Consider the following 26,260-nt stretch of genomic DNA (forward strand, 5'->3'; position numbering starts at 1 on the left):
CGATTGGATTCTTGGGCATGACCACCAGATGTGTAGGAGAGAACCGGTGTCTTGAGAGCAGCGCCAGCATTGCTCCGAACATTCTGGATGAAATCTGTGTAGCAGTCCTATACCATCGTGATAACAATTTATAATTGTTTTCTTGTGTGGCTACATTGTGGGAGCCTTTATGCATTGTGTGAAAGATAAGTTTCCATTCCGTGTCCGATAGGTCTTTCTGCAAGTCTGAGGACCAAGTTCTGCAAAATCTCCCACTGCTCTGTAATACCTTTGTGAAGAGCAATGTTCATGTATGGCAGAGATAACACGTCGTTGGGGAGTAGTTTGAGGATCTCACACTGCGTAAGTGGGCGCAAAAGGGCGCCTTTACCATTGTTGGAGTTCAGAAAGCTACAGATCTGCAAAAAGAGCCACTGGGGGAAGGAATTGATCGTTGTTAGGGGAGCAATAGAATCAAAGTTTTTGCATTTACCACCTGCAAAAAATTGGTGGGTTAGCATGGCTCCAGTTTTCCAACTTAATTTAAGAGGGTTAGGGTCAGACCTGGAGTGAATTCTGGGTTGTTAAGAATTGGTGTCAGTGGACCTGGGTTGGATGAAAGATTCAGTTTAGTGCATACCGCACAAGAGACAGTCACGGTATGGCCAATCAAGGGGTGTCTAGATAAGGATTTCGGGATATGTTTTGAGGGAAGCCAAGGCGTAGATTCAATATTTAGGGGGCTAAAGGAATCCTCCAAGGATACCCAATCCTTCCTTGTGGGGTGGACCGACCAGTCCACAATTCTGGCTAGTTGGCAGACCCAAGCGTAATTTCTAAGATCAGGTACTCCAATACCCCCTTTGTCTTTAGGTCTTACCAATTGATCAAAGCAGATTCTGGGTCGCTTTCTGTGCCATATAAATTGTATGCATTCAGAGCGGAATTTATTGTAGAAAGAGTTGGGGATCAAAATGGGAACAGCTTGTAGTACATATAGCATGCGAGGTTTCAGTAGGCTCTTAAGCACAGATGTATTTAAATCTAGTAAGGCAATCTAATGTTAGTGTGGCTTGTCCTGTTAACAAGTATTGTCTAAACTGTAAGTAGGAATAATGGAGGTGGGCTGCTATTTTCTTTTTGTATCTAAGGTCAGCAAAAGATTGCAGTTTGAGGGTATCTGGATGAATAAAATGTTGGAGCTGAAAATTTTTAGCTTGGGCTCAAGATACCATTTTAACTGTGGACAGACTTTCCAGTATTTACGGATTATAAAGGAAATTGCCATGTAAGAGACCGGGGATGTGTGAGAGTAAATCTGTCTGCATTTTTTCCAAATTTGAAGGGTAAAGCCTACAGGGGCAAAAAAACTGTGACATAAAGTACCATGAAAAGTATCTGTATTAGACCAGAGCAAAGAGTTAAGATGTACAAGAAACAACTGGCCTTGCTCTATCTCTGTCCAGCAATTTGAGGTATGTTGGGAAGACCAAGAGGTTAAATCTTCTTATTTATTTTAAATCTATGTTCTTTGTAAGGGGGCTTAAGATTGGTTAGTTGTTGGTGCCAAATTGCTAGAGTCTCCACCCTGCTTCTTCTTCAAAGGGTAGCTATTTTCCTGCTGGTAGATGAATCCCTTAGCCATATTGTATCAAATCCTAGCCATAGGCCAACCTACGACATCCCTGGCAATAGGCCTTAAAGTGGTTGTAAACCTCAGACATGAAATATGAAAAATGCATATCCTTCTATACTGTGTACTTGTCCCTCTCCAAAGCTCTAAATGTAATTTCTAACATTATATCGACCTACTGACAGAATTCCTCAGCGCAGAACACCATACACAAGATTAGACATTCTGTAGTTGCCATTTGGGTGCAGAGGACCAGCACACAATTTTGTAAGCTATGTTTGGTTTGTACCTCCTCGTCCCTTGGGAGCACCACAGAGTTGGGACCACTTCCCCCATGCCCCATGCATACTAAGTTTGCAGCATTCGGCCTACTTGACCAGGTATGATCAAGGTGCCCTCATTAGTATACCCAACTACATCCCAATAGAGCAGGAGAGCACACCGTGGCCAGTTTTCTAGCTGTGCAGAGAGCTCAGCTTGCTCTCCTCCAATAATTAGACAGCCCCTGCACAGCCATTCACTGGGAAGCTTAGTGTGCTACTGTTTCTCCTCCCCTAGCACTTTAAGCTCCTGAAGCAGCTGAGAACAGAGGGTATGTGATCACTTATAAACACAAGAAAAAAGGTATTTACAACAGTGTTTTTAATATATATGTATACACAAATGGTTTGCCTTTCATTTCTATTTTAAACTGTATGTTCTTTTTTAAAAGGTGAGGTTATACATATATTTTATGTTTCCAATACTTTTATTGAAAATATTAGGTACAAAAAGTAGAAAGGTAACAACTAGTGTTGCGCGAACACGGACTGTATTATTCGTGTTCGTACCGAATAATTGGATTTTTGTTACCTGAACAAGGACCCGAAAACTGTACTGTATGTTCAGGTTTAAAATCCGTGTTCGGTCATTTTATTTCAGTGTTTGTATGTATTGGCGCGCTTTTAATGGCGGGCTTTCAACAGCCAATCAACAAGCTTTTAACTGGTGTGCCTTAAGCCATCCCAGCCATGCCTACAAATGTATTAGTAGCTGTGATTAGCCATCTGAAGCATGTGACCAAGTCTTTATAAGTTCGAGACCGAGTGCCGCTGCGTCATTCTGCTGTAGTACAGGGACAGAGCACACATCATACGTGCTGGCTGCTGATTAGGGACAGACAGTCATAAATTATATTGCGTCCGAAAAGAATTCAGAATCAGGGACAGGTCGGAGTGCTGCAGGCAGGGCGAGTTGTTAGGGCATTTTAGGGCTGGAGATAGGCAGGGTCAGTGTTCTACAATCGATTTTGCTGTGTGGGGGGTTTGCAGTGCCGGCAGTGACCGATCTTATCGATCAATTTAGGGCGAGGCTGGAGAATAGGCAGGGTCAGTGGTCCACATCGATTTTGCTGTGTGTGGGGTAGTGTGAACACAATCTTTTTGCCCGCTGAGGAGGAGGGAGAAAAAAATCTTTTTTATCAGTCAGTTGTGTGCAGCGTTTTTCCTTCAGTGCTGCTGACTGTGATAATACACTGCTGTGTTCACATGTGCTAATATTGAGTGATTTCATAATTTATACACTTTTTTTCTATTCCACTATTCAATATACACCCTTTTGGGTTAAAAAAATTAAATTCTGGCATAGTCTGTACTAATCTATTTAAAAATTACAAACTTAAAAGGGGAATTTTCTTTTTTTTTTCCCTCCATAGCCTGCAGCAGAGCTGACTGATATAAGACACTGCTGTTCACATGTGCTATTGAAAAATCACCAATTTTATATCATATTTTCTATTCTGCTATTCAATCTACACCCTTAGGGTAAAAACAATTAAATTGCGGGATAGTCTGTATCGGTACGTGTGAGATACACCTTTCCAATTTTTGGGGCGCATATCATACCGCCGAGGATTGCAGGGTGCTTCAGTCTGCCTCCTGCCTGTTCCGAACTCCTCCTACTCCTCATCCTGCCTTTGGGGGTACAAAAAATAGTAATCTGGGCCTAGTCTGGGTCTGTACGTGTGAGATACATACACCTTTTGATATCATATTTTCTATTCCGCTATTCAATCTACACCTTTGGGGTAAAAACAATTAAATTGCGGGATAGTCTGTATCGGTACGTGTAAGATACACCTTTCCAATTTTTGGGGCGCATCTCATACCGCCGAGGATTGCAGGGTGCTTCAGTCTGCCTCCTGCCTGTTCCGAACTCCTCCTATTCCTCATCCTGCCTTTGGGGGTACAAAAAATAGTAATATGGGCCTAGTCTGGGTCTGTACGTGTGAGATACATACACCTTTTGATATCATATTTTCTATTCCGCTATTCAATCTACACCTTTGGGGTAAAAACAATTAAATTGCGGGATAGTCTGTATCGGTACGTGTGAGATACACCTTTCCAATTTTTGGGGCGCATCTCATACCGCCGAGGATTGCAGGGTGCTTCAGTCTGCCTCCTGCCTGTTCCGAACTCCTCCTACTCCTCATCCTGCCTTTGGGAGTACAAAAAATAGTAATTTGGGCCTAGTCTGGGTCTGTACGTGTGAGATACATACACCTTTTGATATCATATTTTCTATTCCGCTATTCAATCTACACCCTTGGGGTAAAAACAATTAAATTACGGCATAGTCTGTATCGGTACGAGTGAGATACACCTTTTTAAATTTGTTTGGCGCATCTTCTTCCACCGCCGAGGACTGCAGGGCGCTTCATTTTGCTTCCTGTTCCGAACTCCTCCTACTCCTCTTCCTCATCCTGCCTTTAGGGTACAAAAAATTGTAATCGGGGCCTAGTCTGTGTTTGTACGTGTGAGATACACCGTTTTATAACATTTTTCCTATTCCGCTATGCAATATACACCTTTTTGGAGTGTAAAAAATTAAATTATGGCATAGTCTGTATCGGTACATGTGAGATACACCTTTTTAAATTTGTTTGGCGCATCTCCTTCCACCGCCGAGGATTGCAGGGCGCTTCAGTTTGCCTCCTGTTCCGAACTCCTCCTACTCCTCTTCCTCATCCTGCCTTTAGGGTACAAAAAATTGCAATCGGGGCCTAGTCTGTGTTTGTACGTGTGAGATACACCGTATTATAAAATTTTTCCTATTCCGCTATTCAATATACACCCTTTTGGAGTGTAAAAAATTAAGTTACGGCATAGTCTGTATCGGTACATGTGAGATACACCTTTTTAAATTTGTTTGGCGCATCTCCTTCCACCGCTGAGGATTGCAGGGTGCTTCAGTTTGCCTCCTGTTCCGAACTCCTCCTACTCCTCTTCCTCATCCTGCCTTTAGGGTACAAAAAATTTTAATCGGGGCCTAGTCTGTGTTTGTACGTGTGAGATAAACCGTTTTTTATCCTTTTTTCTATTCCGCTATTCAATATACACCCTTTTGGGGTAAAAAAAATTAAATTGCGGCATAGTTTGCATATTTGGCTGTGAGATACACCCGTGCGATACTGTTGTTGTTTTTTTCCGCTATTCAATAAACACCTTTCTAGGGCAAGATCATAAATTACAGAAATATGAGGAGACCGTCAAATAGGGGCCATGGCCTGGGTCGTGGTGCTTCTGGTAGAGCTCCTGTTGCAAGGAGAGGACGTGGTCGATCTGTGCCAGCTACACGCACAAGTGAAACACCTTCCTCAAGTGTGAGTAGGCGACAGAACCTGCAGCAGTATTTGGTAGGGCATCATGCGCCTCTAGAAGTGATGAGGCCAGAAGAAGTACAGGCGATAGTAGATTGGGTTGCTGACAGTGCCTCCCAGTTCCTTCACATTGTCTCCCACCCAGTCTACTGCAGAAAGGTCAGAGTTGGCACCTGCAGCCAATGTCCAACCGTCTTTCACCTCACCCCCTTGCAAATCAGGCAAGCAGTCTCAGCCCCAAGTCATGCAGCTGTCTCTTCTTCTTTTTGATGACTGTCAGCAGGGTTTCTCAGGGCCATCCACCTAGCCCTGCCCCAGAAGTGGAAGAGATTGAGTGCAGCGATGCCCAACCACTTATTTCTCAAGTTGAGTACATGGAAGGACCATCGCAGCAAGTCTCCGATGATGACGAAACGCAGGTGCCAACTGCTGCGGCATTCAGAATTGTGGAGACCGACAAGGAGGGCAGGGGTGAAGACTGGGTGGAAGATGATGTGGAGGACGATGAGGTCCTCGACCCCACATGGAATGAAGGTCATGCAGGTGACCTGAGTAGTTTGGAGGAAGAGGCGGTGGTCGCACAGATCCACCAGCACAGCAAAAGAGGGAGCAGGGTGCAGAAGCGGAGCGGCCGTGCCCTAGACACTACGCCTGCTACTGCCACTACGCAGCAAGGGAACGAGCGCACCAAAGGGAGCTCAAAGGAGTTCTCTAGCGTGGAAGTTCTTCAGAATGATGACAGGACACGAGTGGTTTGCACCCTGTGCAATCAGAGCATGAAGAGAGGCATAAACCTTCTCAACCTGAGCACAACCTGCATGATCAGGCATCTAAGTGCAAAGCACGAGCTGCAGTGGAGTAGACACCTTCAAAACCAAGAAAGGTCTCTGGCTCCTCCTGCTTCCTCTTTGCTGCAGTCTCGGCCTCTCCATCCACATCTGTAGTGATACCGGCACCTGCCACCCCGCAAACAGAGGATCTGTCAGCAACACCACCACCTGGGTCACCAACCATCTCCACAATGTCCCGTGGAAGCGTTCAGCTTTCCATCTCCCAAACACTTGAGAGGAAGAGGAAGTACCCCCCTACCCACCCGCGATCCCTTGCCGCGATTCTTGGCCTTTGAAATGCTGTCATTCCGTCTGGTGGAGACGCACAGTTTTAAAAGCCTTATGTCGGTGGCTGTCCCACAGTACGTCGTGCCCAGCCGCCACTACTTTTCCAGGCAAGCCATCCCTTCCCTGCACAACCAAGTGGGGGGAAAAATCAGGTGTGCACTGCGCAACGCCATCTGTGCCAAGGTCCACCTAACTACCGATACTCGGACCAGTAAGCACGGTCAGGGGCGTTATATCTCCCTAACGTCACACTGGGTAAATGCAGTGGCGGATGGGCCTGAGGCGAATAGCAATTCGGCGCACGTCCTTCCACCACCGAGGATTGCAGGGCGCTTCAGTTTGCCTCCTGTTCCTAACTCCTCCTACTCCGCTTCCTCATCCTCTACCGCCTCCTCATCCGGTCAGCGTAACACCTTCACCACCAACTTCAGCACAGCCAGGGGTAAACGACAGCAGGCAGTTTTAAAACTTGCCTGTTTGGGGGAAAAACCACACACCGCGCAGGAGTTGTGGAGGAGCATGGAACAGCAGACAAATGAGTGGTTGCGAGGGTGGGTTCCTGCACCCACAAACGCCAGGGGCACAATTGTCCAGCAGGGGCACAGTTCTGGAGGATGAGGAGGATGAGGAGGAGTAGATGGAGGAGGAGATGGAACCATGTTCACAGCAGGGTGGCACCCAGGCCAGCTCATGGCCATCACTGGTGCATGGCTGGGGGGATACAGAGGACACAGACGATACACCTCCCACAGAGGACAGCCTTTCGTTGCCTCTGGGCAGCCTGGCACACATGAGCGATTACATGCTGCAGTGTCTCCACAATGACCGCCGAGTTGCCCACATTCTAACTTGTGCTGATTACTGGGTGGCCACGCTGCTGGATCCCCGTTACAAGGACAACGTACCGTCCTTAATTCACTCACTGGAGTGCGATCGCAAGATGCGCGAGTACAAGCGCACGCTGGTAGACGCGATGCTGCTGACATTCCCACCTGACAGCGGGGCCACAGTGGAAGCACAAGGCCAAGGCAGAGGAGGAGGAGGAAGAGGTCGCCAACGCAACCAGGGCACCGCCAGCACCTCAGAAGGCAGGGTTAGCATGGCCGAAATGTGGAAAAGCTTTGTCAGCACGCCACAACAAACAGCAGCACCAGCAGCTCATATGGAACGTCTTAACAGGAGGCAGCATTTAACCAACATGGTGGAGCAGTATGTGTGCACACGCCTACATGTACTGAATGACGGGTCTGCCCCCTTCAACTTCTGGGTCTCCAAATTGGGCACATGGCCTGAGCTTGCCCTTTACGCCTTGGAGGTGCTGGCGTGCCCTGCAGCCAGTGTATTATCTGAACGTGTATTTAGCACGGCTGGGGGCGTTATCACAGACAAGCGCAGCCGCCTGTCCAGAGACAATGTGGACAAGCTCACGTTCATTAAAATGAACCAGGCATGGATCCCACAGGACTTTTCCGTACCTTGTGCAGAATAGAGATGGGGGTGATTTGGGGTGTACCCTCATTTAAAATGACTGAAAAAAAGCAGTGTTGGCTACCTCGTCCTCCTCCACCGCCGCTTCCACCTACACCGCCCATAGGTGTGCGCAGCCTATTGCATTAGGGAGTGTGCACCCCAAAGTTTAAATACACATGCATGTGTTTGCCTACATGTATATGGCCCCGGTACATTACTCTCCCTGCTGGAAAAGTGAAATAGAAGTGTGTGGCACTTCTCTTATGGCAGAGAAGGTCCGAGGGAGATCTTTCCCATCTCCTCACTGGCAAACAGAGCGATAATGCTAATGTGCCCTAGGTGATTAGGGTGTGCCCAGGCACACCCGGCACACCCTGTGCGCACGCCTATGACACCGCCACATCCACCACCACCTCAACCTCCCTCCTACTCCATATGGACCTCGTCCTTCACAGATGAAGAACATTGTTTTATTTTTCTGTTTTTTTTGTTGTTTTTTAAGTTATTTCCCTATCCACATTTGTTTGCAGAGCACTTGCCATGCTCTTAACTACGTTTTGCTGCCATCTGCAGCACTCTAGCCCTTTCCATTGGTGTTTTAGAGCCATTTTAGTGCCTGAAAGTTCGGGTCCCCATTGACTTCAATGGGGTTCGGTGTCCGGGTAAAGTTCGGAAAAAGTCCGGGACACAGACCCGGACTTTTTTTTCAAGTTCGGCCGAACACGGACATCCAGGTGTCCGCTCAACTCTAGTAACAACAGCAAATCAGAATCTCAGGTAATCACCAGCATAACATAAGAATATACCAGAAGAAGGACGATAGTTACCTGGGTATGTACTGGTTATTCAAACAGTGATACATACAGTATAATAAACAAAAGCCCAGAAAAGCCACAATAAAATAGTCAATTTGTTGAAAGTGTCAATTTTTAACCGTAGTAATAATCTGAAAGATAACCGCGAAAGTGGTTAAGACAATTATTATACCGGAGAAGGGGAGACCAATAAAGAGGAGGCAGAAAGGGACAAGGAATTAGGGATTTTCAAGAAGAGTGTCGACATACCTGAGATTACAATTTTAGCAGGTACTCAAAAAAAAAAGAGAGGTCGACCAGAATTAAGGAACTGACATACAGTATACCAAATCCATGGGACCCACATCCTGTCAATCCTGTCAATCTTCTTAATGTAGCACCGTCCCCGCAGGGTTTGCTGAATAGTGTCTTGACGGGCTCCCCAGATTACCAGCACATGGTTACCTTTAGATATAGTCCATGCGTCCCTCCTTGCTCCTGATGGCTTGTCACACAAATTAACAGGAAAAAGTGGGATACTCCAACTGAACTGTTTGACACATTGGTTGAGGAGTTCTATCTTCAGGACTTTCATATCAATTGGAAACAGCTAGACTGCTTAATCCACACTGCCACAAGTGTAGAAAGGGTTAAGCCTCTCGCTCTCTTCACTCTCTGACAAGGCGACTTGGTGAATGAAAACGTATCTTCAGGACACTCTCACTAGCATCCCCTTTCAACTGACACCCGTTCACTGACTATCCGGAGAGCGGGATGGCCCCCTCAGGTTAGGCCCCCTTGACACGAGATTCTGTACTCGCGCTGTCCTGCAGAGACAGATCCTCCAGTGTCTCCCCTCTGTCAACTTCTCTGGACCTCTGGGTTCAGTTCCTCACTGCTACTCTCCAGGCCCTCATCTCGACTCCCTGAGGCCGCATGGAAACTCTACAAAGGAGGAGGCAGCCGCTGCCTACCTCGGGGACTCCTCTATCCAGACGATAGACCCTGAGCACATGTGCTCCTGGCTTTTATACAGTATCCCAACATTCACCGAGGCACTTTCCCTCTGCTAATCATCAGGACTGTATCAAAAGCCTGTACACTCATTCGTCAGGTTTCCTTCCACTGTCCAACATGCTTCCCTATTGGACCAGTGTGAAACACTCTCTAGACAGAATGAGTTGCATGCTGAGCACAATGAGCAGACAAAACTAACAGATGCTGCTCTCTGATATGCAGAGAACAAAATAGATTTACCTGCAGCTCTTCTGGTAAGCAGACAGAGCTCAAGCTATACTTTCTCACATGCACCTACCTAGGAGGCTGCTACATGTTGTTGTTGAGCAGGGATGGGCTTTGTGTTTGAGTTGAACGCAAGTTTAACTCAAACATCAGCTGTTCATGTGTTCGAAAATGGGGCGCTTGGTGGGAAGTTCGCCCGCCGTTGAGTAATCATAATGCACTTCTCTGCTGCTGATTGGCCAAAGCATGCATATGACCTGTATGCTTTGGCCAATCACAGCACAATGTCCTGTCAGAGCAATGATTGGCCAAAGGCAGGGTGCCTTTAGCCAATCATGGTTCAGGGGTTAAGTCCACACCCCACACTATATACAGTAAGGCTGCTGCTTTTACTGCAGCCGTGTGTAGTGTGGATTATAGAGATTAGGCAGGTAGTTAGTGAGTTGAGTTAGTTTAGTGCAGTCAATGTAGTGTAAAGGTATACTCCACTTTTATAATGCATGGATATGTTGTAGTCCTGGGTCCACTCTCAGTGCTCCCCACATTTTGTGTCCCTGTCACTGGGGAGCAGTGTCATGCCAAACTGACCAATATTTCCCATGGACCCCAATGTTAAAGATGGGGAGCAGTGCCATGTTAAGCTGACCATAATTTCCCATAGACGCCAATGATCACTGAATTCTCAAAATTGGTCTATGCAGGAAGGGGGTGAAAGTGCCCTGTATTTAAGTGCTTAAGGGGAAGCCTATGAAATAATTCTAAAAAAAAAAAAAAAGCATGGGTCCCCCCCAAAATCTATACTAGGCCCTTTGGGTGTGGTATAGATTTTAAGGGGAACTCCACGCCAAAATTTATAAAAGAAAACGGCGTGGGGTTCCCCCCCAAAATCTATACCAGACCCTCTGTCTATAGGGGTCACCACCAGGCCTCTGGAGGTAAGAGGGGGGGGGGGGTGCTACACATGCAGTCATATCTAAATAACTGTATATCAAGTATAGACCAGCATGTGGGCTGCTGCGAATACTTCCAAATATCACAAATGTAATGAGTGAACAAACACAAAACCATGAAACAGCAGGGATCAATGAAGAGATCCTCACTAAATGGAGCTGACAAGTGGACCACCCACCCACGGATAGGTAGGCGAGCAACAGGCTGTTGGCTGCTTACCTTATTGCTGAGTGGGTGGTGCACTTGTCAGCTCCATTTACTGAGGATCTCTCCATCGATCCATGCTGTTTCATGGTTTAATTTCCAACAAATTAATTTTCCCAATCAGGGAAAGAGGCAAATTCTGCAATGCTTGAATGCGGTGCTTAAGGGTCTGTAGTACCGGAGTCACATTTAGGGGAATAAAGTCTGAGACAGCATTTGATATAATCAACCACAAATATTTCACCTGATCAACTCTCTGGAGCATACTAATTGTAGGGGACCTCATAGTTGGGGAGGGAACCCTCAGTGGTAAATTTGGGCCTTATCGCAATTAACTTTAAGGCCAAAGAACTTGGCAAATGTATCTAATATGGACAAGGCCAAAGACAGGGACGAGTTGGAATCTCTTAGAAAGAGGACCACTTCCGGTTCCGGGCGCCGCATGGAGTGAGTGAGCGATCCGCAGCTCCCGCGGCAGACCCCGAAAACTGCATATAACTGCGGCCCGACATACCCCACCGGCCCCCCGCTCCTCACCTGTGCCCATCGAGCCCCAGGGACCCGGCGGAGGTCAGTCACTGCCCGCCCGATGGATCGCTTCTTGGAGAAGGCCGCCCCGCGCCCTCCGCCGGCTGCATCCCAAATCGAGGCCCCGGTCTCGGCCTACTCCGGCGCTGCTGCGGACTCAGCAGCTATGGACACCACTTCTGTGACTCCAGGCACCCTCCAGCAGCCATCTGCTCCTGTCTCTCCCATACCTGGCACCTCCACAGACCAGATTGCTCAGGCAGTAGTGGCCCTTTAACTCCTACAATTGCGGCCTCTGTGGAAAAGGCTGTGGCTGCTGGCATGGCCGGCATAAAGAAGGAGTTAGCAGCACATTCCCAAAGGCTCAACGAGGTGGAGTCCCGGCTATCTAACGTCGAGGATGAACTGTATCAAGCCCAGGGAACCGAGCAATCGCAAGATAAGCTCAATCGCATTATAATGGATAAACTAAAGGACTTGGAGAACAGATCGCGACGGAGCAACCTGCGATTTATTGGGGTTCCTGAAAATGTCGCCCCATCAGCTATCCCTGAACTCTGTGCAAAAAGAATCCCTGCAGCTCTGGGCCTGCACGGCACGTGCGTGGTAGAGTGGGCTCACAGGATGGGTTTGTACTCGGAAGAACGCAAGACTCCGCGCCCTATCATTGCTAAATATTTGAACTATGCGGACAAGTCTGCTATCCTGCAAAAATTCCGCCAGACTACTAATTTCCAAATTGAAGGCATGAAAATATTGATTTTCGCGGACTACTCTGTCGATGTCGCAAAAAGACGCAAAGCCTTCCAGTCCGTTTGCACCAAACTACATCAGGAACACCTGAAATTCACCTTGGCCTATCCGGCGACTCTGCGCCTTCGTGCACCTAACGGCAACCAACTTTCCTTCCAAGACCCTGAGGAAGCAGAGGCCTTCGTCCGCTCCCTCCATCACGGCGATCAGGGACCCTCTTCTTCTGCTAAAGCCCTTCCGTTTTCCAGACCTATGGATCAAAGGAGCCCCAGGAAGGAATCCCCCAAGCGTCAAAGGTACTCTGACGTGGTTAGCTCTGGTCGCCCGGGCGCGCCGCACTGAACTGTCCTTTCACGTGAGTTTTTGTGCCTTTCTCTTGGAACCGTCCTGGCTGTCTAACCCAGGGCTGCCTGCCCGGGGTCACTTGGTGCTCTCCCTGGCACCTTCTCAGGCTAAAGTTTTTGTGTAATTTTATTTTTCTTTATTGGTACACTATGGGGTGATGCTTCGTTGTATTTGTTACTGCATTTTCATTGTTATGTGCTCCTCTCCTGCTCCGTTTGTGTACACCTCGGTGGCCTGCCTCCTCCTTATCCTGGACCGAGACTCATGCATCTCTGCGATACTGGGCTGACGAATGGGCCTTTGTATCCCCGTCTCAACTATGGGGTCCTGCTTGGCGAGCTGCGCTCCGTGTTGTACACATGCGGAAAAAAAGCAAAGTTCTTACTGAGTTTATTGTTATCCTGCTGTATTACTTGTTACAATTCATTTTGGTTCCATCCCATTCTCCTATTTGCTCCCTCCCTATACCTGTCCCTGAGGATCAAACATAGGTCCCCTTTTCCTTTGGTCTCCTGGGTCCGTGATCTCTTGTGGGTCAGTTTGTCCAGAATCGGGTGCCCATTTTCCCTACCCCCGGGTACTGATAGTTTATGTATGATCTCCCTTTTTCCTAGATCCCATCCCCACGTCTCAGGCCTATTGTGACGTGGAACGTTAAGGGTCTCCGATCCCCGGCTAAGAGGATGAAAGTTTTACGTCACCTTAAAAGGCTTAAGGCGGACATTGCTCTTATCCAGGAATCGCATCGCCCCGCAGAGGACATGAAACGCATGGAAAAACTATGGATGGGCAAAATTGTAGGCTCAGCTTCCTCCGGCCGTAAAGCTGGAGTAATGATACTGTTTCATAAAAGACTCCCGGTGGAAATTCTCTCCACGGACGCGGATTCTGAGGGGCGTTATGTCTCGGTTCATCTGCGTCTGTACGACACTGAAATAATCATCTCCAATGTATATGCCCCCAATGTGTTTAACCAATCCTTCCACGCTGCGATCTCTGCCAGACTTCTCACCCTTCCGAATGTCCCTCGCCTTGTTGGCGGGGATTTCAATGCCGTTATGGATTCTGTCCTGGACAGGTCCTCCTCTAAGTTATCGCCGCTTCCCCCACCCCCCCCCCCCGAATGTCCTACTCCACTGGCGTCGGTGATCGATTCGCTTTCCATGACGGACGTTTGGCGACACTCCCACCCAACGGATTGGGAATATTCTTTTTATTCACACCCCCATAAATTGTTCACGAGAATCGATTATTTGTTCTGCACAGACTCCCTCCTTCCTCTCCTGCGCGAGGCCACCATACACGACATAGCGATTTCAGACCATTCCTCAGTCTCTGTATCCCTGACGCTCTCGGACTCCCCTCCTGCCCCCCGTATTTGGAGATTCCCCTCCTATCTCAAAAATAACACCGACTTCGAATTATTTCTACGTCGTGAATGGGAAGAATACTCGGCGGCCAATTCACTACACTCCAGTTCCCCTCTCCTATTTTGGGAGGCGGGCAAAGCCTTCTTGAGAGGCCGTATTATCTCTTATGCGGCGGCCTTTAAACGACATGCGAACGGCGGGTACAAGTCGGCTAGCGACAAACTGCAAAAAGCTCAGCGTGCACTTATACAAGCGGACACTCCCAAGGCTCGAACATCCTGGCTGGAAGCAAAACACGAGTTTGATACATGGGCCGACAAGGTCGAATCTATTCATAAAGCGCATCTATCAGCGACTTTGCACCGTTTCGGCAACAAAGCTGGGAAATTGTTGGCTAGGCTGTGTAAAGGCTCGATGTCCACCACGCACATTGGCTCACTACGAAACAAAGAGGGAGTGGTCGACTCTACCCCTCAGGGGGTTCAACAGATTATGCGGGACTTTTACGCCTCGCTCTATGCTCCCGATGAGGTGGACGGATCTGTGGCCGATCTCTTTTTGTTTGGTACTGGGCTGCCTAAAATTACTAGAGAACATCTTGACACACTTAATGCCCCGATTACGGCTGAGGAGATTTAGACAAGGATTAAACATCTAGCGGCGAACAAGGCGCCTGGCCCCGATGGTCTTTCCGGGGAGTTCTATAAAGTCATTGCGCCCAGTATAATCCCCACACTCGTCAAAATATACTCCTCGATATGGAACGGCGGCCCCTATCTCCCGACGGGTAATCAGGCCATCATTAAGTTGCTGGCGAAAAAGGGAAAAGATCCCTTGGAGCCGGGCTCGTACCGCCCTATCTCCTTGTTAAACCTCGATGTAAAAATCCTCTCGAAAATCACGGCGTCTCGCTTAGCCAATATTATGCCCTATCTTATACATCCAGCGCAATCGGGGTTCACCAAGGGTCGATCGGCTACGGCAAATATCAGGAAAGTGCTGGTAGAACTGGAACAGGCCAGATTGCATCCGTACCAAGACATGGCCATAGTAACACTCGATGCCGAAAAGGCATTTGACAATGTGAACTTTACGTGGCTGCGCCGAGTCCTAGATGCTATGGGTTTCAGCGGACCCTTTGTCAACCCTCATTACCTCAATGTACCTGTCACCTTCGGCCAGACTATGTGTGGGGGGTGCTCTCACCGATGATTTCCGCCTGTTTAAAGGTACCAGACAGGGCTGCCCCCTCTCGCAGCTATTGTTTAATCTTGCACTCGAACCCCTTTCTCGCTACCTGCTGACCAAAGCCCCCCTGCATGGGATCGGTGTGGGCTCTCACGAACTCCGCCTATCCCTGTTTGCGGATGATGTGCTTCTATTTACCTCGGACCCTGCAGTCGACATCCCGGTGGTGGTTTCCACTTTTGACAGTTTCAGGCTCTGCTCCGGGCTAAAAATAAACTACTCTAAAAGTGAAATACTCCCTTTGGGAACCGGTGCTTCTCGCCCCTGGGAGGGGAACTCCCCGTTCATGATAGCGTCTTAACATATCACCTATTTGGGTATTAAGATAGGGTGCACCCCTGCCTCTATCTACACACTGAACTACCCCCCATTATTCTCCAAAATAACGAGGGAACTGGATAATTGGATGGAACTACCGCTGTCGCTTCTGGGGAGATGTCATCTCATTAAGATGGTCAGTTTTGCTCGCCTGCTTTATCTCCTTCAAACTCTTCCCCTGCTGATCAAACATAAAGATGCTCAAACCCTCCAGAGGGCGTTTTCTCGCTTTCTCTGGCGGGGGAAGAGGCCACGGATCTCCTATAAAAAGCTCCATCTCCCCAGGTGCGACGCGGGTATCAATCTTCCTAATCTGAGAATGTATAATCTGTCATGTTTACTCAGGGTGGCCTTGGACTGGATATCCCAGACATCGCATTATTCCAATTATGAGCTCGAATCTCAGATGTCCAGTCCAATCTCTCTGACAGCTCTTATGCACGTTAAGTGGGCGCAGCTATGCCCTGCACTCCGTCATAATATACTTTTGAGAGACACTGCCATAGCGTGGAGGGAGGTGCGGAAACTCCTGAAGCTACCTTTACATTTCTCCAAGTTTCTCCCGATCCGGGGAAATCCCGGGTTCCCTCCGGGCCTGGACCATTCTGTGTTTCAACAATGGGAAAGGAAGGGCCTGGTAACTTTTGCACAATTATGTGATTTGGGCTCTGGCATTCCATATCCCCTCCAAACCATCAAGGCTAAGTTTGAACTTCAGGACAAGGACACCTTTTTTGTGGCACAATGCCTACACTTCCTCACCACTACCACGGGGAAACCAGAAACTCGCTTTAAACCTTCCCTCATCGACACCCTGTTGGACTCTGCCACCTTCAATATATCAGCGATTTACAAACCACTTCTGAAACAGTGTCCGCCTGCGCTTTACACCTCAACGGCTTCTAACTGGCTCAAGGATTTCCCTGGAGAAGATACACTACCTCACATTATCCAAGGTCTCAACACCACCCTCGGACTCACACCCAATTCGTTATGGAAAGAGACCCAGCTTAAGATTTTTCACCGTGCCTATGTACCCTTTCTGTCGGACAAAACGATTCCGGATGCTCACAAATGTCCGCTATGTGCTGCGGAAAGACCCTCCTTATGCCACAAGTTCTGGTCCTGTCCCTCTATCTCCTCTTTCTGGGACCAGGTTCTGTCTTTTATCAAGGAAGTGACCAAGACCGCCATGGCTAAAGACCCTCTATTGCTCTTGTTTGGTTACTGGGACAAACGCCTGCAAAAATGGTCTAGCACCTCCGCTGCAACACATCGCCTGTGGATCCTATCCTGTTTATTGGTGGCTAGAAGAACGATCCTGGCCAACTGGATCTCCACGACCCCCCCATCACTCGCCCGGGTCCGATCAGAGCTTGCCACACTTCTTTCCATTGACTGCATTAATACGGATCTTTCAGCTCGTTCCTCACAGAAAATATTCTCTCAGAAATGGGACGCCTACATTAAGTTTACTTTCCCCCAGACGGACCCCTCCATGGCTAACTTTATGTTCACGTTCCAGGCCTTGCCCAAAGACTCCCCCTTGATCCCCCAGGTCATATCTGACTCGATGCTCTTTTGACCCTGGACCCAGCTCCTCCCCCCCCTTCCTGTCCCTCCCCAGTTCCTGCTCCCCTCCTTCTGAGGGGCCTATGTTGCATAAAATTTCTGTGTAACTGTAAATGTTTTGTTTATATTGCCGATTTTCTAGTGTTATATTGCAAAATTTTAAATAAAAAAAAAAAAAAAAAAAAAAGAAAGAGGACCATGTCATCAGCATATAATGCCGTCTTCTCCAATACTCCCACCTGAATTCCCTTCACCTCTGAAGACACCCGCAGGACCACAGCCAGCGGTTCTATCAATAAATCAAATAGGCCAGGAGACCTTTCAGGCATCCCTAGCTACATGGAAGAATTCAGATATCATCCCACTAAGTTTGACTACAGCTCCTGGGTATCTATATAATAATGAGATCCATTTGGGGAACATCAGGGTAAAACCAAACCTAGCTAAGACCTTCTGTATGTATGTCCAATCGACCAAATCAAAGGCCTTTTCTAAATATAGGAGCACCAAGATTCCCCCTGTTGAGGGCATAGTTTTAAATTATTATATACCCATCTGAGGTTAATATCTAAGGCCTTGCCAGGCATAAACCCTGTTTGATCTGGAAAAATAAGATAGTCCTGGACTGACATAAGCCTATTTGCAAACATTTTCGTGAGAATTTTAAAATTCCTATTTAACCACTTCTTACTCGCCCGCCGTCAAATAACGGGGCACCAGAACTGCCTCTCTCGCGCGCCCGCGGGGGTGCGCAGAGCGGCGATCGTGGCCGCACCGTGTTGCTAGGACATGACTCTGACACGACTAGGCAATGACATGACTCTTTACCCATGTGATCGGCTGTGTCCAATCACAGCCGGTCACATGTAAATGAGGAAGTGCCGTTATTTGGCTCTCCTCGCCTCACACTGTCAGTGTGTGTGAGGCGAGGAGAGCCAATCAGCGGCTCCTCCTCACAGGGGAGACAACGACAGGTAATCAGGGCACTGATCATCAGTGCCCTGATTACAGAAAATTTAAATAAAGTGCCAATCAGTGCCCACAATCAGTGCCCACCATCAGTGCCCACAATAACTGCCCACCATCAGTGCCCATCAGTGCTTGCTCATATAGGCACTGATGGGCACTTACTGGCAGCACCATGGGCACTGATTGTGGGCACTGATGGTGCAGCCCTTCAGTGTCCATCAGTGCTGCCCGTCAGTGCTCATCAGTGCCACCCATTAGTGCCCATCAGTGCCATCCATCAGTGCTCATCAGTGCCACCTATCAGTGCCCATCAGTGTGGCATATTAGTACCTTCTTATCAGTGCCACCTCATCAGTGCCCATAAGTGCCAACTCATCAGTGCCCATAAGTGCCACCTCATCAGTACTCATCAGTGCAGCCTATCAGTGCCCATCAGTGCCGCCTCGTCAGCGCACATCAGTGAAGGAGAAAAATGATTTATTTTCAAAATGTACTCACAGAAAATAAGAAACTTTTTTTTTTTTCAAAATTTTCTGTCTTTTTTTTTTGTAAGAAATAAAAAACCCAATGGTGATTAAATACAACCAAAGGAAAGCTCTATTTGTGTGAAAATAATTATACAAATTTCATATGGGTACAGTGTAGCATGACCGCGCAATTCTCATTCAAAGTGTGACAGCGCTGAAAGCTGAAAATTGGCCTGGGCAGGAAGGGGGTGAAAGTGCACTGTATTGAAGTGGTTAACAAATTATTAGAAGTATAATGGTATGTCAGCACCTTAAAATCAAACTAAAGCAACATGCAAATAGCATGAATATAGAAACATCAGCAATAATAAAATAAAAGGTTGCACGCTGAAAATGTAATAATATATGACACAGCAGTGATGTGATGAATTCTAATATCAAAACATAATATGAGAAACTGTATATTATAAAGTCCATAATAAAATAGATTGTGATGATTTCCAGTGTGAAATAATAATTCAAGTGTCACCACGGCGATGTCCTCCACCAATAGTAGGCATGCAAACTCACCAGAACCATATGCTGTCTATATTATAGGGACAGCAAATACGCGTTGGAATAAATATCTTTCTCTAGACAAGATCTTTAGTAATGAGAATGGATACCTTCCTTAACTCTCAGAACCAAAGTCCTCCCACAGGATGTTCCGACCAATCAATGTGATAATCACCAAACATGAGAAAAAAATGTCTCATAGTGTATCATTTATTAAAATAAAAAGTACATATAAAAACATTGACTCACTGCCATATATTAGAATAAAAACAGGCTGCTAGGTAGCAAATCCAAAAATAAGGTGCATAAGGTGCAATAAGAAGGATAACAATCTTGAGATGCACTTACATTGAAAGCCACCAAACTAAAAATAGAAAGGAGGCTGGACCTCAGGCATGTATCTCTGCTTGACTGCCGTTTCGCGTCACGCGCTTCTTCAGGAGCTGGTCCAAGACCTAGTAACCCAGTGGATGCTTAGTTGGAAAGGTCTCCAAGTCTGCTCTTGCCCCTAGATAATCCTTGCTTGCTTAAACCTAACAGCCCTGGGCGCTGAGGACTAAATAATTGCTTAAAGGCATCTCCACCACTCCTTGTTTGAATGAACAAATCCTCAGAAAGTAGTCCAGGAAATGGTAACTTTCCAGTGTCTGTTAAGGTGTTACACAAATTTTTCTTCAAGACATCCTCAAGATGTTTCATCCTCTGTTCCCTCTGCAAATTCAGGATGAGCTCTGCAACTTTACCCTTGTAACGTGGATCAAGAACGGTTGCCAACCAGTAATAATCCCTCTCCTTGATACTACAAATCCTTGGGTCCTTTTGCAGGCTTTGCAGCATGAGGGAGCCCATGCAGCGTAAGTTGGAGGAGGCATCAGATTCTAAGTCCTCTGGGTCACTAAGGATGGCATTGTCAGAAGCAACCACTCCCCAGCCACGTACAACTCCTGGGTTTTCTGGGGAATGAAAACCTTCCCTTGTAGACTGCTGTATGTTATCCTCTACACCCATGCTGCCACAATCCTCCTCCTCTTCATCCTGTGTATTTTGTAGCCCTGCAGGAATGGTATCTGGATAAAGGGGGCCTTGTGAGGAAAGGAAGTTCTCCACTTCCTACTGCTGTTTTGCCTCTAATGCCCTGTCCATGATTCCACGAAGCATGTGCTCCAGCAGGAAGACTAGAGGGGCAGTGTCACTGATAAATGCATCATCGTGGCTCAACATCCTCGTGGCCTCCTCAAATGGTGACATGACAGTGCATGCATCCTTTGTCAGCAGCCACTTGCGTGGCAAAAACAAGCCAAACTCCCCTGAGTCTGTCCTTGTGCCATACTCACACAGGTACTCATTGATGGCCCTCTGCTGCTTGTGCAGTCGCTGCAGCATTGCCAATGTTGAGTTCCACCTAGTGGACATGTCACAAATGAGAAAGGTGGTGGGCAGGTTGAATTCCTGTTGAATGTCAGCCAGCCAAGCACTGGCATTGTATAACCGCCAGAAATGGCCACAAACTTTTCTGGCCTGCCTCAGATCTTGCAAACCCGGGTACCTGTTCAAGAAATGCTGCACCACCAAATTCAGGATATGTGCCAAGCATGTCAGAGGGCAGAGAGCAGGTACCATTGTTGCATACAACCATTCCTGGCTCAAGCTGCCGTGGCTTCAACTACCTCTCAGCCTGCCAATGCAGAACTGACAGAATCTCTGCCCTGTTGTGGCTTCTGTCCCCTAGACAGACCAACTGAAGCATTGCATGACATCTTTTAGCCTGACTTCTTGCGTAGCCCCTCGAACGCTTAGAGAGCACTGCTGGTTCAGGGGACAATTCAGCAGAAGGGGCCATAGAGGAAAAGAAGAGGAGGGGGTGGAGCAGATGTGGCAGAATCATCACCAGATTTTTGGAGGTGTGGTGGTGGAACAAGCTTCAGCACTGAACCCTGTCCTGCATCCTTCCCAGCTGCCAGCAGAGTTACCCAGTGCGCCATGAAGGAAATGTAACGTCCCTGACATTGCCTGCTGGACCAAGAGTCAACAGTAATGTGAACCTTCCTTCTGACCGCTCTGTCCAACGAGGCCAAAACATTGCTTTCCACATGATGGTGCAGAGCTGGAATGGCCTTACGTGCAAAGAAATTTATTTTTGGAACCTGCCACTTGTAACGCTCCTGCGTTTCTTATATGGTGTGGATTTTCAGCTGCAAAAATAGTTTCCACGTCAGTAGTCATGTGGAGTCACAAGAGATATGCTGAGATACCATTCCCAACCTCAATGACTCATCATGTGTGGAAGGTCTTATTTCAGCCAGTAAATACACACAATTAGCAAGCTGGTTCCTAGAATGACTTTATGTATGTGGTAACACAATGATGAAGTTTGAGGGATAGGTTGAGTGGAGGTGATAGGTGATAGACACTTGAAGGTGAGACAGTAGCAGATGGATGCAGGAAGGTTTAGCAATGTTGTATGATAGCAGATGATAGAATAGCAGGTGGACATACAAAAGAGATCAACCCTGTGCAGAAAAGTAGCAGTAGTCTCAAGAGCTAGCAATCTAGTTCAGTGGTTCTCAACTCCGGTCCTCGGGACCCACCAACAGGCCAGGTTTGCAAGATAACTAAATTACATCACAGGTGATCTAATTTGCTGCTCAGTGATTGCAGTATTCTAGTCTGCATCCCCCAAGGTAATACTTAAAATCTGGCCTGTTAGTGGGTCCCGAGGACCGGAATTGAGAACCACTGATCTAGTTTATGCAGATGTAATAAACAGTCTTTACTATGCAGAGCTAGATAGTGTAAGCTTAGTATAAGTTTATAGAGAATTCCCCTGCGGGGTACTTAGCACTATTAGCGATACAGCCGAAGGGTGGTTCAGGAGAGGCGGATGATCCAGTAGCGGGATAAAGGGATCAGCGCAGCGAGGTTCCGTCAGCGAAGTAAGCTTGCAAGCATGGAAGCTTCAAGCAAGGTTAGCATCCAAGTAAGGGTGTTTGAACGAACACATGTGAGTGAGAACCGACGCCTTAAATAGCCATCTAGTCCGGCGCTGAGTGATGACAGCTCCAGTCTTAAAGGTGTATGCGCACCTTTCCAAAAGTAAATGTTAGGGCGCATACACTTGTGGAAAGTGTAATTTAGGGTACCAAAGGTACCGGAACATTACAATACCCCCCCTTAAGGCCTGCTCCTGAAGGCCTCTGGAGCTGGTTTGTCTGGGTATCTCGCATGAAAATTGCGGATTAATCTAGGGGCATGTATGTAAGAGGTGTTTAGCCAGGTGTCGTCTTGGGGCCCATAGTTCTTCCATCTAACCAAGTACTGAAGTCTTCTTCTGTAGATACGAGAATCCAGAATCTCTTTTATCTCGTATTCTTCTCCACCTTCAACTTGTACAGGAGGGGGAGGTGGAATATTAGGCCTTATTCCTTGGTCCGGAACATGGGGTTTTAGTAGCGACACATGGAAAATGGGATGGATTTTTAGGTCCATTGGCAATGTAAGCTGCACTGCAGCTTTTCCAATAAGTTTCTTGATTGGGAAAGGTCCCAAGAACAGAGGTCCAAGCTTTTTGCTAGGGATCTTCAGTCTCAAGTTTTTTGTTGAGAGCCAAACGAGGTCCCCGATAGTATACTGTGGAGAAGGTCTTCTACGAAGATCATAGTACTTCTTTTGTTGACTGTGAGCGTGTGCAATGGTAGTATTTAGTAAACCCAGAGAATCCTTTATTTGGGTAAGATAGTCTGAGGCTACTGGGTTATTTGAAGGAAGGATGCGTGGAGGGAGAATAGAGGGATGGAACCCATAGTTCAAGTAGAACGGACTCTGCTTGGTTGTACTGTGAGTTGCGTTGTTGTAGGCAAATTCTGCCAGGGGGAGAAGATCCAACCAATCATCCTGTTGGTAAGAAGTGTAACAACGTAAATACTGCTCGATGCATTGGTTGACTCTTTCAGTCTGTCCGTTGGTCTGCGGATGGTAAGGAGAAGTGAGCTTCCGCTCAATCCGTAGTATGTGACATAGTTCTTGCCAGAATTTAGAAATAAATTGGGATCCACAGTCAGACAGAAGAGTTTTTGGGATACCATGTAATCTGAAGACATGTTTCATCAGGAGTTCTGCCGTTTGTTTGGACGAAGGTAGTCTGTGAATAGCAATGAAATGTGCCATCTTTGTCAGATGGTCCACTGACACCAAGATGGTATTAAATCCTTTGGAAGGAGGCAATTCTACGATGAAGTCCAATGACAAAACCTCCCATGGAGTTTGGGGTATTGGTAGACTGCATAGTAGACCGGATGGTCTCGTAGTGTCAATTTTGGACCTGGCACAGACATTGCATGAAGAGACGAATTTTTGTATAGATGTTTTCATGTCAGGCCACCAGAATTGTCGAGAAATCAAATTGAAAGTCTTTGTCATACCCATATGTCCTGCCATAGGCACATCATGCGATAATTCCAAGATCTTGGTGCGTAGGGTAGGTGGTATGTAAAGTTTGTCGTTGTAGTAGAGGAAGCCTTCTGCATCAGTATTTAGTTGTGGTGGGGGTGAATCCAAACTTATACCATGCAGAACCTCTTCCTTTAAGGAACGGACAACTCCAATAATGCGTTTGTGAGGTATTATAGGAACGGAAGGGATTTCAAAGTAGTTTTCTTCAGGTAGTCGTGATAGTGCATCCGCCTTTTTGTTCTTATCTGCAGGTGTGTAAGTCACTAGGAAGTTAAACCTTAGAAAGAAGAGTGACCATCGTACCTGTCGGTGCGAGAGAGTTTTGCTAGTCTGAAGATATTGGAGGTTTTTATGGTCCGTGTATATAATTATTGGTAGTTGGGTGCCTTCGAGTAAATGTCGCCAATTCTCCAGAGCCAATTTTATAGCAAGCAGTTCCTTTTCACCCACGGGGTAATTTATCTCGGGACTGCTCAGGGATTTAGAAAAAAAAGCGACTGGATGAAGTGGTGAAGTGTGGGTAGGTCGTTGGGAGAGTATTGCTCCTACTGCCATGTTTGACGCATCTACCTCCAGAATGTATTGGAGGGATGGGTCTGGATGGCGTAATATGGGAGCGGAAGTAAACCTTGTCTTTAACAAGTGGAAAGCCTTATTTGCTTCTTCTGACCATTTAAATGGTATTTTTATGCTAGTGAGCTGTGTGAGGGGTCTCACAATAGCAGAAAAGTTTTTTATGAACTTCCTGTAGAAATTTGAAAATCCCAGGAATCGCTGTAGCGCCTTGCGTGTAGTTGGTGTAGGCCAATCCTGAATGCAGGATATTTTACTCATGTCCATCTCGATTCCTGTTTTGGATATGATGTAGCCTAGAAAGAGTACCTCATCTTTATGGAACAAGCATTTCTTCAGCTTCACATAAAGATTATGTGCAAGCAATCTCGATAATACAAGTCTTACATGTCTTATGTGTTCAGACAGGGTCCGTGAATATATAAGTATATCGTCCAGATATACCACAACACAGTCATCTAGTAAGTCTTTAAAAATATCGTTTATAAATCGTTGGAAAACTGCAGGGGCATTGCATAGGCCGAATGGCATCACAAGATATTCGAACAATCCGTCTCTAGTTCTGAATGCAGTCTTCCACTCGTGTCCATCACGGATTCGAATGAGATTGTATACTCCTTTCAGGTCTAATTTTGAAAAATAGGTAGCTCCAAGCACCTGCTCAATGAGCTCAGGGATAAGCGGTAGAGGATAGCGATCTTTTATTGTGATAGCATTCAATTTCCTGTAGTCGATGATAGGTCTGAGACTTGAATCTTTATTGCGAACAAAAAAGAGTCCTGCTGCTGTGGAAGAAGTGGAAGGTCTAATAAAACCTTTTTCCAAGTTCTCATCCAAATAGGTTTTGAGATGGGCAAGTTTATCCTGTGAAAGAGGATAAACATGACTGAACGGCAATTTGCTATTTGGGAGTAGATCAATGCTACAATCATAGTCTCGATGAGGAGGTAATGCTTGAGCATTTTTCTCAAGAAAAACCTCAGAAAGATCCTGATAACATAGTGGTGCAATCTCATCTGTCACCACAGACAGAATCTTCCTGGAAAACGGGAGGTTACACGTTTCCTCGCAATAACAAGAAGGGAAGGTCAAGGACCGTTTTTTCCAATCTATGGTTGGTTGGTGTGTGTGCAACCAGGGAAGTCCCAACACAATGGGAAAGTGGGGTGATGGTATTAAATCGAAGGTAGAAGTCTCTCTATGAGACTTGTTAATAGTGACTAGAAGTGCTTGTGTCTGATCGGTGATCGGACCAGAGGATAACGGAACACCGGTAATAAGACTTACTGAGACAGGTTTGAGTTTAGAAATAATAGGAATTTTATTTAAAGCAGCAAAACATATATCCATATAATTTCCACAAGATCCTGTGTCAATCATGGCCTTAGTAGTAATCCTGTTCTGGTCCCACTGTAATGTCAAAAAAACAGAAATGTAGGGGTTAGTGAATGAAGTTGTCAATCCTCCTAGGGAGACATGTGAACACTCACCCTTCTTTTTGTTGACTAGGGGACAGACGTTTATCTTGTGATCCGGGGATGCACAGTACAAGCAGAGATTTTCATTTCGTCTTTTGGCTTTTTCCATAGTTGATAGCGGTGGGCGTATGGTTCCTATCTCCATAGGAACGGGGTCAACGGCCAGACTCCGAGAGGAAACGGATAATGGCATTCCCATCTTTTCAGCCTTTCTTTCTCGTAGTCTTCTATCTATGGTAATACTGAGCTGTATTAATGCATCCAGGGTTTTTGGCAGATCCGCTCGGGCGAGCTCGTCCTTAACGGCTTCTGATAGGCCAAGCCTAAATTGGGTTTTCAGAGATGCATCATTCCATTCTGAATCAAGGGTCCATCTCTTGAACTCTGCGACAAAGTCTTCTACAGGCCTCCTTCCTTGTTTCAAGGATCTTAACTGAAGATCAGCAGTACTCTGCCTATTGGGGTCATCATATAGGCTAGTGAGCTCTGCCAGGAACAAGGCATAGGAGTTGAGAAGCTGGTCGTTTTTCTCAAAAAGAGAATCTGCCCAGGCTCGAGGATCGCTTGATAGGTAAGAAATAATAGTACAAACCTTAATGTGATC

This window comes from Pelophylax lessonae (assembly GCF_965119305.1).
Source record: "Pelophylax lessonae genome assembly, chromosome: 7".
Lineage (NCBI taxonomy): Eukaryota > Metazoa > Chordata > Amphibia > Anura > Ranidae > Pelophylax > Pelophylax lessonae.